This window comes from Scyliorhinus canicula, chromosome 7 (assembly GCF_902713615.1).
Source record: "Scyliorhinus canicula chromosome 7, sScyCan1.1, whole genome shotgun sequence".
Taxonomy (NCBI): Eukaryota; Metazoa; Chordata; class Chondrichthyes; order Carcharhiniformes; family Scyliorhinidae; genus Scyliorhinus; species Scyliorhinus canicula.
In genome coordinates this window covers 161,552,994-161,564,561 of record NC_052152.1, presented here as the reverse complement: position 1 = coordinate 161,564,561, position 11,568 = coordinate 161,552,994, and the positions used below count along the sequence as shown (strand labels likewise).

Sequence of the window (11,568 nt, the reverse complement as noted above, 5' to 3'; positions counted from 1 at the left end):
ACTGCAGTTTCCTCCCCCAACTCCCAATAGACGTGCTTGTTAGGTGAATTGGACATTCTGAATTCTCCCTCAGTGTACCCGAACAGGCGCCGGAGTGTGGCGACTAGGGGATTTTCACAGTAACTCCATTGCAGTGTTAATGTGAGCCTACTTGTTACACTAATAATGATTATTCTTATGATTTGTATGTTTTCTTACATAGAAAATCGTGTGTACAGAGATGTTCAGCTTCCTTTGGCAGTAACCTCCTGTCTTGACTGATGATCTTGACTCACTTGTGTGATCTTCTAATCTATAAGACTGGGCTGTGTTAGTAACAGTCTTCTAGGGTGCTTTGAGAATGTGTCTGTCATGATAGACGACTGCCGCTACTCAGAGGATCTGGGCCGATATTTCCTTCTGACTGCAACCAGAGTTTCCCTTCTCTTTAAGAGGCACTGGCTGTCTTTCCTGGTATTGGAAATTCCCCTTTGATTTACAAACATGCCTGCCAACAATAAATAGTCCTAACTGCATGGTTAAATCATTTTAATAAGTTCCAATCACATTGCCAGAGATGTGATAGAATTTTGTGGCCACTGATTGCCTTCTCAATACTTTTTTTAAAATTACTTTATCTGAGTTACAAAGCCAGTGCTCAGAGTGTGGACAGAGGCGAACCACTAATCCAGCTCCTTGCCGGCTCCAAAAACCAATTCAAATTGTATCCAATTCATGGTCCTCACAAAGGAGACATACCAGATCTGAGCCAAAAGGCTCAATCTAACAGATACTACACTTGATCTTAGCCAAAAGGCCGAGAAGCGATTGCCTTTTCAATACTTGTGCACCTGGACAATACCCCGAACAATGGTTTTTCCCTTGCCTGTCTTGATTTTCTTGTCGGAAACTGAATAAATCAGGGCTAAAAAGGGTTTAAGGATCCATAGATACCGAGGAGCATTCATCTGGAGTGCATGTTAGGTATAGCTCGACTCAAATTCATAATACAGCTAACAGTCTCAAATAATGCACTGTAAAGTGTTTAAATCCACTGGTTGAAAAGTAGATTGCTGCAAAATTGTTTGCCTGCCCCACAGACCAAAACCTCTATCGTCCAAGATGGAAGGCTGGACTACTGTCTTAATCTAATTTGTGTCTGTTCCGATCTACACCTCTTCAGGATTTAGCTATACATGTGACATCTTAGGTTTTCCTCCTGCATTTGTGAAGGATTTTTAAAACAATTTGCTGCAAACTAGGCTAAACCTGTAAAAATGTGCTAAAGATATGCTCGGCTATAAATCAGGCACAATTTACCTTTACTGCAAAAGCTGCTGCTAGCTATTGAATATGAAACATTTTCTTTGTAATTTATTCAAACACATCTGCCTTATTGAAAGCCATTTTGTTGTTGTTCATAAAACTGCATATTTTTTTCAGAAGATTTCACGTCCGTCAAAAATAACTGTACAACATACCTTTCAACATAACCAGATCTTTACATAAAGTTCACAAGGTTTATTTAATAAATAATGGATTGTTCAGACATTTTTAGAGGACCTACGACAGAAATTAACCAGTAACAGTTTAACCACTGCATTTTTTTCATTACACCTATTACATTTTATTACATAGGAAGAGTTTTACCAATATATTAAAGGTAAGAGAGGCAAAAATATATATTGGACCACTGGAAAATGTGGCTGCAGAAGAAATAATTGGAAACAAAGAAATGGCAGAAGAACTGAATAGTGACTTTGCATCAATCTTCATGGTGGAAGACACCAGTGGGATCCAAGAGCTCCAGGAGAACCAGGGAGCAGAGGTGAGTGCAGTGACCATTACTAAGGAGAAGGTTCTGGGGAAACTGAAAGGTCTGAAGGTGAATAAGTCACCTGGTCCGGATGGACTACACCCCAAGATTCTAAAAGAGATAGCTGAGGAAATTGTCGAGGCATTGGTGATGATCTTTCAGGAATCACTGGAGGCAGGAAGGGTCCCAGAGGACTGGAAAGTGGCTAACGTAACACCATTGTTTAAGAAATGAGGGAGGAAGAAGACGGGAAATTATAGGTCGGTTAGCCTGACTTCGGTCATTGGTAATATTTTAGAGTCTGTTATTAAAGATGAGATGGCAAAGTACTTGGAAGTGCATGATAAAATAGGACTAAGTCAGCATGGCTTTGTCAAAGGAAGGTCGTGTCTGACAAATCTGTTAGAGTTCACTGAGGAGGTAACAAGGAAGTTAGACAAAGAAGAACCAGTGGACGTGATTTATTTTGATTTCCAGAAGTCCTTTGATAAGGTGCCGCATAGGAGACTGTTAAATAAGTTAAAAGTCCATGGTGTTAAGTGTAAGATCCTGGCATGGATAGAGGATTGGCTGACTGGCAGAAGGCAGAGAGTGGTGATAAAGGGGTCTTTTTCAGGATGGCTGGTGACTAGTGGTGTGCCTCAGGGGTCTGTGCTGGGACCACAACTTTTCACAATATACATTAATGATCTGGAAGAAGGAACTAAAGGCACTGTTGCTACGTTTGCAGATGATAGATAGATCTGTAGAGGAACAGGTAGATTTTTTGACAGAAATCTTTGGATCCTCACTATCTTCAGGTGATGTCCCAGAGGACTGGAGAATAGCCAATGTTGTTCCTTTGTTTAAGAAGGATAGCAAGGATAATCCAGGGAACTACAGGCTGGTGAGCCTCTCGTCAGCGGTAGGGAAATTACTGTAGAGAATTCTTCGGGACATAATCAACTCTTATTTGGAAGCAAGGGGTCGTATTAGCGCGAGGCAGCACGGTTTTGTGAAGGGGAGGTCATGTCTCACTAACATGACAGGGTTTTCTGAGGAGGTCACAAAGATGATTAATGCAGGTAGGGCAGTGGATGTTGTCTATATGGACTTCAGTAAGGCCTTTGACAAGGCCCCTCATGGCAGACTGATACAAAAGGTGAAGTCACACAGGATCAGAGTTGAGCTGGCAAGATGGATACAGAACTGGCTAGGTCATAGAAGGCAGAGAGTAGCAATGGAAGGGTGATTTTCTGATTGGAGGGCTGTGACTAGTGGTGTTCCACAGGGATCAGTGCTGGGACCTCTGTTGTTTGTAGTATACATATCGATTTGGAGAAAAATATAGCTGGTCTGATTAGCAAGTTTGCGGACGACACAAATGTTGGTGGAATTGCGGATAGCGATGAGGACTGTCAGAGGATACAGCGGGATTTTGGAGACTTGGGCGGCGAGATGGCAGATGGAGTTTAATCCGGACAAATGTGAGGTAGTGCATTTTGGAAGGTCTAATACAGGTTGGGAATATACAGCGAATGGTAGAACCCTCAAGAGTATTGACAGAGAGATCTTGGTGTACAGGTCCACAGGTGACTGAAAGGGGCAACACAGGTGGAGAAGGTAGTCAAGAAGGCATACGTCATGCTTGCCTTCATTGGCTGGAGCATTGAGTATAAAAATTGGCAAGTCATGTTGCAGCTGTATAGAACCTTAGTTAGGCCACACTTGGAGTATAGTGTTCAATTCTGGTCGCCACACTACCAGAAGGATGTGGAGGCTTTAGGGAGGGTGCAAAAGAGATCTACCAAGATGTTGCCTGGTATGGAGAGCATTAGCTATGAGAAGAGGTTGAATAAACTTGGTTTGTTCTCACTGGAACAAAGGAGGTTGAGGGGTGACCTGATAGAGGTCTACAAAATTATGAGGGGCATAGACAAAGTGGATAGTCAGAGAGGGGTCAATTACTAGGGGGCATAGGTTTAAGGTGCGAGGGGCAAGGTTTAGAGGAGATGTACGAGGCAAGGTTTTTTACACAGAGGGTAGTGGGTGCCTGGAACTCGCTGCCGGAGGAGGTGGTGGAAGCAGGGACGATAGTGACGTTTAAGGGGCATCTTGACAAATACATGACGAGGATGGGAATAGAGGGATACGGACCCCGGAAGTGTAGAAGATTTTAGTTTAGACGGGCAGCATGGTCGGCGCAGGCTTGGAGGGCCGAAGTGCCTGTTCCTGTGCTGTACTTTTCTTTGTTCTTTGTTCTAGTATTGAGGAAGCAAGGGGGCTGCAGAAGGATTTGGACAAGCTAGGAGAGTTGACAATAAAGTGGCAAATGAAATACAATGTGGAAAAGTGTGAGGTTATGCACTTTGGAAGGAGGAATTTAGGCATAGACTATTTTCTAAATGGGGAAATGCTTAGGAAATCAGAAGCACAAAGCAAATTGGGAGTCCTTGTTCTCGATTATCTTAAGGTTAACGTGCAGGTTCAGTCGGCAGATAAGAAGGCAAATGCAATGTTAGCATTCATGTCAAGAGGGCTAGAATACAAGAGCATGGAGGTACTTCTGAGGCTGTATAAGGCTCTGGTCAGAACCCATTTGGAGTATTGTGAACAGTTTTGGGCCCCGTATCTATGAAGGATGTGCTGGCCTTGGAAAGGGTCCAATGGAGGTTCACAAGAATGATCCCTGGAATGAAGAACTTGTTGTATGAGGAACGGTTGAGGACTCTGGGTCTGTACTTGTTGGAGTCTAGAAGGATGAGGGGGATCTTATTGAAACTTAACAGGATACTGCGAGACCTGGATAGAGTGGACGTGGAGAGGATGTTACCACTTGGAGGAGAAACTAGAACCAGAGGACACCATCTCAGTCTAAAGGGATAATCCTTTAAAACAGAGATGATGAGGAATTTCTTCAGCCAGAGGGTGGTGAATCTGTGGAACTCTTTCCCGCAGAAAGCTGTGGAGGCCAAATCACTGAGTGTCTTTAAGACAGGGATAGATAGGCTCCTGATTAATAAGGGGATCAGGGGTTATGGGGAGAAGGCAGGAGAATGGGGATGAGAAAATATCAGTCATGATTGAATGGCAGAGCAGACTCGATGGGCCACGTGGCCTAATTCTGCTCCTATATCTTATGATCTTATGGTCTTATTTACAGGAATTACAGTGATAATAAAGAGTATTTGATTCTGATAGCAATTATTCCACTGCTTCATGTGAATAATTAAAATATTCTATATAGAAAACAATAATATTCTTTTTATTATTCAGCTCATGTTCTACCGTAAGGAACGCTATGATATGTTCCCTTAGTTACAGAACATAATGAATGAAACTAATACTCCCAGATGATTAGAAAGAAAATAATTACAATTACACTAAGAATAAGGATACAGGAGTCTGTTACAAAACTGTGGAGCACTGGTAATGTTATAGACTAATAGTCTGATTGATTAATATAGATTGCATGAATGCAGCTTAAGCCATCACAAGCAGTACCTTCTGAATGTATCCCAGCCTGCAGGATTGGGCAATACATCTTTAACTGTCCAATACACAATAGGGGCAATTGGGTCCTCCTGGAGTAGGACTTGAAACAACATGCAAAAGACAGAGCAATCAATGGATAAAATCAAAGATTTGCAACCTTGCCACATCCATTCACGAATTGTGGTGACAATGAAACAATTGAAGGAGGATGCTCGACAGACCTCCCCATCCTCAATGATGGGGGAGCCTAGCACGTCAGTGCAAAAGATAGGCTGCAGCATTTGCAACTATCTTCAGCCAGATACATTTCAGCCTCCTTCAGAGGTCCTCAATATCACAGACATCAACCAAATTAATTCACTCCATGTGTTATCAAGAAACGGCTGAAGGTACGCAGTACTGCAAAGGCTATGGGCCCTGACAACATTCAGACAATCCTACTAAAGACTTGTGATCCAGAACTGGCCATGCCCCTAATCAAGCTGTTGTAGAGCAGCTACAACACTGATAGGGGGTAAATTCAGAACAAAAATGCGGAGACATTTCTTCAGCCAGAGAGTGGTGGGCCTGTGGAATTCAATGCCGCGGAGTGCAGTGGAGGCCGGGACGCTAAATGGCTTCAAGGCAGAGATAGATAAATTCTTGATGTCGCGAGGAATTAAGGGCTACGGGGAGAATGCTGGTAGGTGGAGTTGAAATGCCCATCAGCCATGATTGAATGGCGGAGTGGACTCGATGGGCCGAATGGCCTTACTTCCACTCCTATGTCTTATGGTCTTATGGTCTTATGGATATCTGCCAGACAATTTGGCAAATTGCCCAGGTATGTCCCATCCAAAAATCTCATCTGGCCAATTACTGGCACGTCAGTCTACTCTTGATCATCAGCAAAGTGAAGGATGGGGATGTCCACAGTGCTATCAAGCAGGACTTACTTAGTACGGTAATTGTAGTACGGGGCAGCACGGTAGCATTGTGGATAGCACAATCGCTTCACAGCTCCAGGGTCCCAGGATCGATTCCGGCTTGGGTCACTGTCTGTGTGGAGTCTGCACATCCTCCCGTGTGTGCGTGGGTTTCCTCCGGGTACTCCGGTTTCCTCCCACAGTCCAAAGATGTGCAGGTTAGGTGGATTGGCCATGCTAAATTGCCCTTAGTGTCCAAAATTTCCCTTAGTGTTGGGTGGGGCTACTGGGTTATGGGGATAGAGTGGAGGTGTTGACCTTGGGTGGGATGCTCTTTCCAAGAGCCGGTGCAGACTCGATGGGCCGAATGGCCTCCTTCCGCACTGTAAATTCTATGTATCTATGTATAACCTATTCACCAATGCTCAGTTTATGCACCAGGATTACCTGTCACAAGATGTCATGAGAGCCTTGGTCCAAACATGGATAAAGGAGTTGAATTTACGAGGCTGGATGGGATCTTGTGAAAGGTGACCAGAGGAGCTGTCTGTTTCAGGTGGATGCTACTTGTTACATGTATTATGAAAACTGTCTGAAGAATTCAGATTGCAATAGGATTGGTATGGTATTAAGTGGCTTTGCGTTAAGTACCACCGTTTAGGCTACTCAGAAAATGACGCAAAAATGTTTTGAACTTTTATTTTTATCTGCCAGGGTCATGCGTTGATGTCCCACAGGACTGTCCTGCATCCCCAAGCGATCAGTTATTAATTGTTTCTTGTTGTACCTGGCCGATTTCTCACCTTCTTCTGATGATTAGTCACCTGGGAGTTCTGCTTTGGGTCTCGCTACATGGGAATGAGGCATCATTACAGTGAGTGGCAAATACACTCTGCCTGCCAATGTGGACTTCAAATTAAACCAATGGGGTTGATTTTACTTCATGTGAGAGTGTAAATGGGTGATGGTAGACCAACAGCCTGTTTCACATCTTTCCCAGTTTGATGTTGGACCCTTCAACAAAGGTAACACTTCCTTCTCATTCATCTCCTCCTTTGCAACCACCAACCATTTGAGAACCACCAACCTCTCCCAGCACTCCTTCCTCACTTTACATTCATATGCTTGGCTTTACAATGATCAACTCTCCATCCCTACTCCATCCTGCTTTTCTTCCATCCCTCATCATAATGTCAAAATAATGGAGGGTAAACACCAAATTATGGCTGAAAATATTGAACTTTAAGTGAGACCTCTGAGTTTTCAAAAATCTGGACACACAAGCCCAAGGGTGACTGAGGATGTAAGGTCAGTCACTGGCTGAATTATTGGTGGGTGATACTCTGAGAGACAATAGAACCACCCTGTTCCCAGACAACAATACTTCGAAAGCATCCAGAAACTAACTGTCATCTCTGGTGGAGACAATGGGAGATAATGGGAGCGCTATCATCTCATCAAGAGATATCCTGTGCATAATGTCCAAATGGATTTGTGGATTGAGCCTTCCAGGAAAATAGAAAGACTGGGATAAAAGCCAGCTGAAAAGTTGCCCCTTGTGTGCATGACCCAGTGTTCGAGTTTCAGGAGAGTGTGACACCTCGGCAAATATCCAGCCAGCAGCAGCACCTCGCAAAAGCCATTTACATGTATCTCTCTCTCTGATTATTCAAGTATGTCACATCAGTAAAGATCACATCTGAAATGGAAACAGGGAAGCTTCTCCACCACACAGTCGTTTGTGTGCAGGGAGTATAGTAGGGGGCTAAGTATACAGGCTTGTGGAACCCCGTTATTGAGGACTCATGGAGGAGGTGTTGTTTATCCTTACTGATTGTGGTCTATGGGTCAGAATGTTGAGGATCCAGTTGCAGATCGAGGAGCCAATTCCTAGGTTTTGGAATTTTGATATGAGCTTGGCTGGGATTATGGTTTTGAAGGCAGAGCTGAAATCAATAAATAGGAGTCTGATGTAGGAGTCCTTGCTGTCGAGATGCTCCAGGGATGAGTGTAGGGCCAGGGAGATGGCGTGTGCTGTGGACCGGCTGCGGTGGTATGCAAATTGCTGTGGATCTAGGCATTCTACGTGGTTCTGTCTATGGTGAATTATTCAGCTCGAGTGAACATCAGCTGATACTGGTGGGTGGTGGCTGTGACAATCAAGATGAGAACTCTTTGCAGGGTGAGGCCCACTCTCAGCTCAGCTAAAGAGGAGAGAAATGAGGGTTTCAGGGCCACACAATGTAAAGGAAACTGCGAACATTTCAGAAGCAGATTAGCAGCTATTGGAAGGTCTGCCAAAGAGGTTCACCACCGTGGATGAAAATATGGAGAAGTCCACTTCCAGCTCATGTGACGTCAGCTGATATGGTATCCACACTGTTCAGTCAACTTTGGAGATTGTAACCACCTCCAGGGATGCCACAGCCAAGCCTTCAAAAAGTGAGTTAAGTTCATAGCCCTTTGTCATAGCGTCATTGAACCATGCTGTTGACGTCGCTCTGCAGCACAAACCAGTTGTCCAGCAAACTGAGCTAACCGACTTCCCATATCAAATTCAGGACCAGCTGAGGTGACCATAAAGGTCTCAACCTTGTCCCTCATCTGAGGTGTGGTAACCCTCAGTTTTAATCAGTATCAGTGAATTCTCTCTCTCTCAAAGGGAAGAGCAGCTTATGGTCCTCTGGGCCTTTGACGACTTGCACGTTTCATCGTGTCATACAGCACAGAAAGAGGCTCTTCAGCACATTGTGCCTGTGCCGGCCATCAATCACCTCATCTATTCTAACCCCATTTTCCAGCACTTTGTCCGTAGTCTTGTATGCTATTGTGTTTCAAGTGCTCATCTAAATGTTTTTTTGCAGCTTTGTTAGAAAATCAAACTGGCTGCCAAGCTACTTCTGCCCTCCAACTTAGAGAATGAGGTTGACCTTGGGACTTTCAGAGGTTCAGTCATCTGCTCCAGTTTTCTCTCCTACAGGTCAAGGAAATGATGATGCGCTCCAGTCTAATAACAGCAGTGACATGTTGGTAATTAGCTGCTCTCCTTGATCTAAAGCCCTGTGATGGGGTGAGCAAATCAGTTGAGCAGATGGCCTCGTCAGCAGCTGAGTTGTAGAAGTCTGCAGCTGGGTGCTCAGGCTTGAACTGTCATCAGGTGCCAGAGTGTGGCGACTAGGGGATTTTCACAGTAACTTCATTGCAGTGTCAATGTTAGCCTACTTGTGACATGAAATGAAATGAAATGAAAATTGCTTATTGTCACGAGTAGGCTTCAATGAAGTTACTGTGAAAAGCCCCTAGTCGCCACATTCCGGCGGCTGTCCGGGGAGGCTGGTACGGGAATCGAACCGTGCTGCTGGCCTGCTTGGTCTGCTTTAAAAGCCAGTGATTTAGCCCAGTGAGCTAAACCAGCCCCGGGCTAAACCAGACATTAATAAAGATGATTATTATTGTTAGGATGCCACACATGATTATGACGCTGAAGATTCTTTCTGGAGCATTTTATAAGGAATCCTCAGACCCTGTCTAGGCACTGGAACCTCTGTGTCAGCAGTCATACAATGTACCGAATGAAGCTCGTGCTGGGTAATCTACTGCTGCTGCTCCTCTTTCTCCAACATCCAAATGAAATTGGCAATTATAGAATCCATGATAACAAGGTAAGTTTTACCGTGGGGAAATAGACTGGCCAATAATCATTAAAAATAATTGTGTATTTTTAAAAAAATACTCAGGATGGTGTGAGGTTTAATAAAGGGTAGACCCGACTGAAAATGTCACTTTGTCTGGGATCCTGGTTAGGGTTGTAGCAGTTGGGTCAGAAAAAGTCTGGGGTCCATGAGGTGGGATGAGTGTGGTCAGTGATAGTGAAAGATTTTGATCGTTTAACGGCACGGTGGCACAGTGGTTAGCACTGCTGCCCCACAACGACAGAGACCCAGGTTCGGATTCCAACCTTGGGTGACTGCCTGTGTGGAGTTTGCAGATTCTCCCCGTGTCTACGTGGTGGTGCTCCGATTTCCTCCCGCCGCCAAGCAAATATTGGAGCGAAACAATTTGGAAGCTGGAAACTCTCCTGACAATCCAGACAGCACAATAATCACAATAGCATTAGTTCATGTGTGTGCGCACTGCCTGGAGGCAGCTCCTTGGCACACTGTCTGCTGATGCATCATGCTGAGCCCTTTCCTTGGCAGTTTTTTTCAGTGTTGCTATGCCATTGCCTTCCACTCTCAGAGGCAGGGCAACAAGGCAGGTCCCGAGTCTACCCCAACCAGAAGGCTTCATGTTAATATGATGATACACATACTCAGGAGCCCACCCCACTCTGGAAACTGCATTAAAATAGCAGCAGCAGGACAACTGAGCAATGGAGGAGTAGGTACTCAGCTATGAAGTTAATCATCTGACTAATATATCACTAGTAGGTGAGAAGGGTTAAAATCACCCCATGGGAATTGATTAGTTGCTGCCTTCTTCTCCTTTATTTTTTGAATTGTTCTTGTGCCCCTTATAGATTTACCTGATGAGTCCACTGCTTCACTCGTTTATTAACTTGTCGCTTTCTTCATTACTGCATGCATTTAGTAATTTACTGCTGCCCACTTTTCAATATGATGTACTTGTGCCCATTGCTTATCTTAATTTATTAATTGCTGTTCACTGTGAAAGGTAATTTGTTAATTTTCTGGTGTATTCACTTTTTAATTCACTGGTGGCTTCTTAGTTGTTTTGCAATGGTCATTAAAGTCCTGTGGGTCATGTCAGTAAGCCATATTGCATAGAGTTTGTGTGAGTTTAATTTTCTACAGTGCCATGAAGCACATTTTGTTGTAATTTAAGAACTCAGTTGAACACGTTATTTTTTTATGCCCATCTTTTTATTACCGCAGCTGCTGCTACCTTACGGTTTATTGTTATCATATTGTTTGGAAACAGCATGTTGTACTTTCAATATTGTACAGGCTTTAACTTCCTAAGAGCACAGCCACAGCAGACTGACCAGTAATTATTAAATATAATTGTGTATGTCTTTTTTAAATGCTCAAGGTGGTTTGAGCTTTAATAAGACTGGACCCGACTGATAATTTCACTTTGTCTGGGATCTTGGTTAGGGTTGCAGTAGATGGGTAATAAAGAGTCTGGGGTCCATGAGTTGGGATGAATGTGGTCAGTGATAGTGACAGATGTTGATTATTCTACGGCACGGTGACACAGTGGTTAGCACTGCAGCCTCACAGCGCCGGGGATCCGGGTTTGATTCCAATTGGGCGACTGTCTGCGTGGAGTTTTCACATTCTCCTTATGTCTGTGTGGGTTTCCTCCCACAGTCCATAAATGTGCAGATTAGGTGGATTGACCATGCAAAATTTCTCCTTAATGTACAAAGAT

The 11,568-nt window shown here is 44.0% G+C and overlaps 1 pseudogene; it reads right to left on the bottom strand.

Moving 5' to 3' along the window:
• Window positions 1-603: 603 nt before the first annotated feature.
• On the bottom strand, window positions 604-808 carry LOC119969790 (annotated as a pseudogene).
• Window positions 809-11,568: the final 10,760 nt, after the last annotated feature.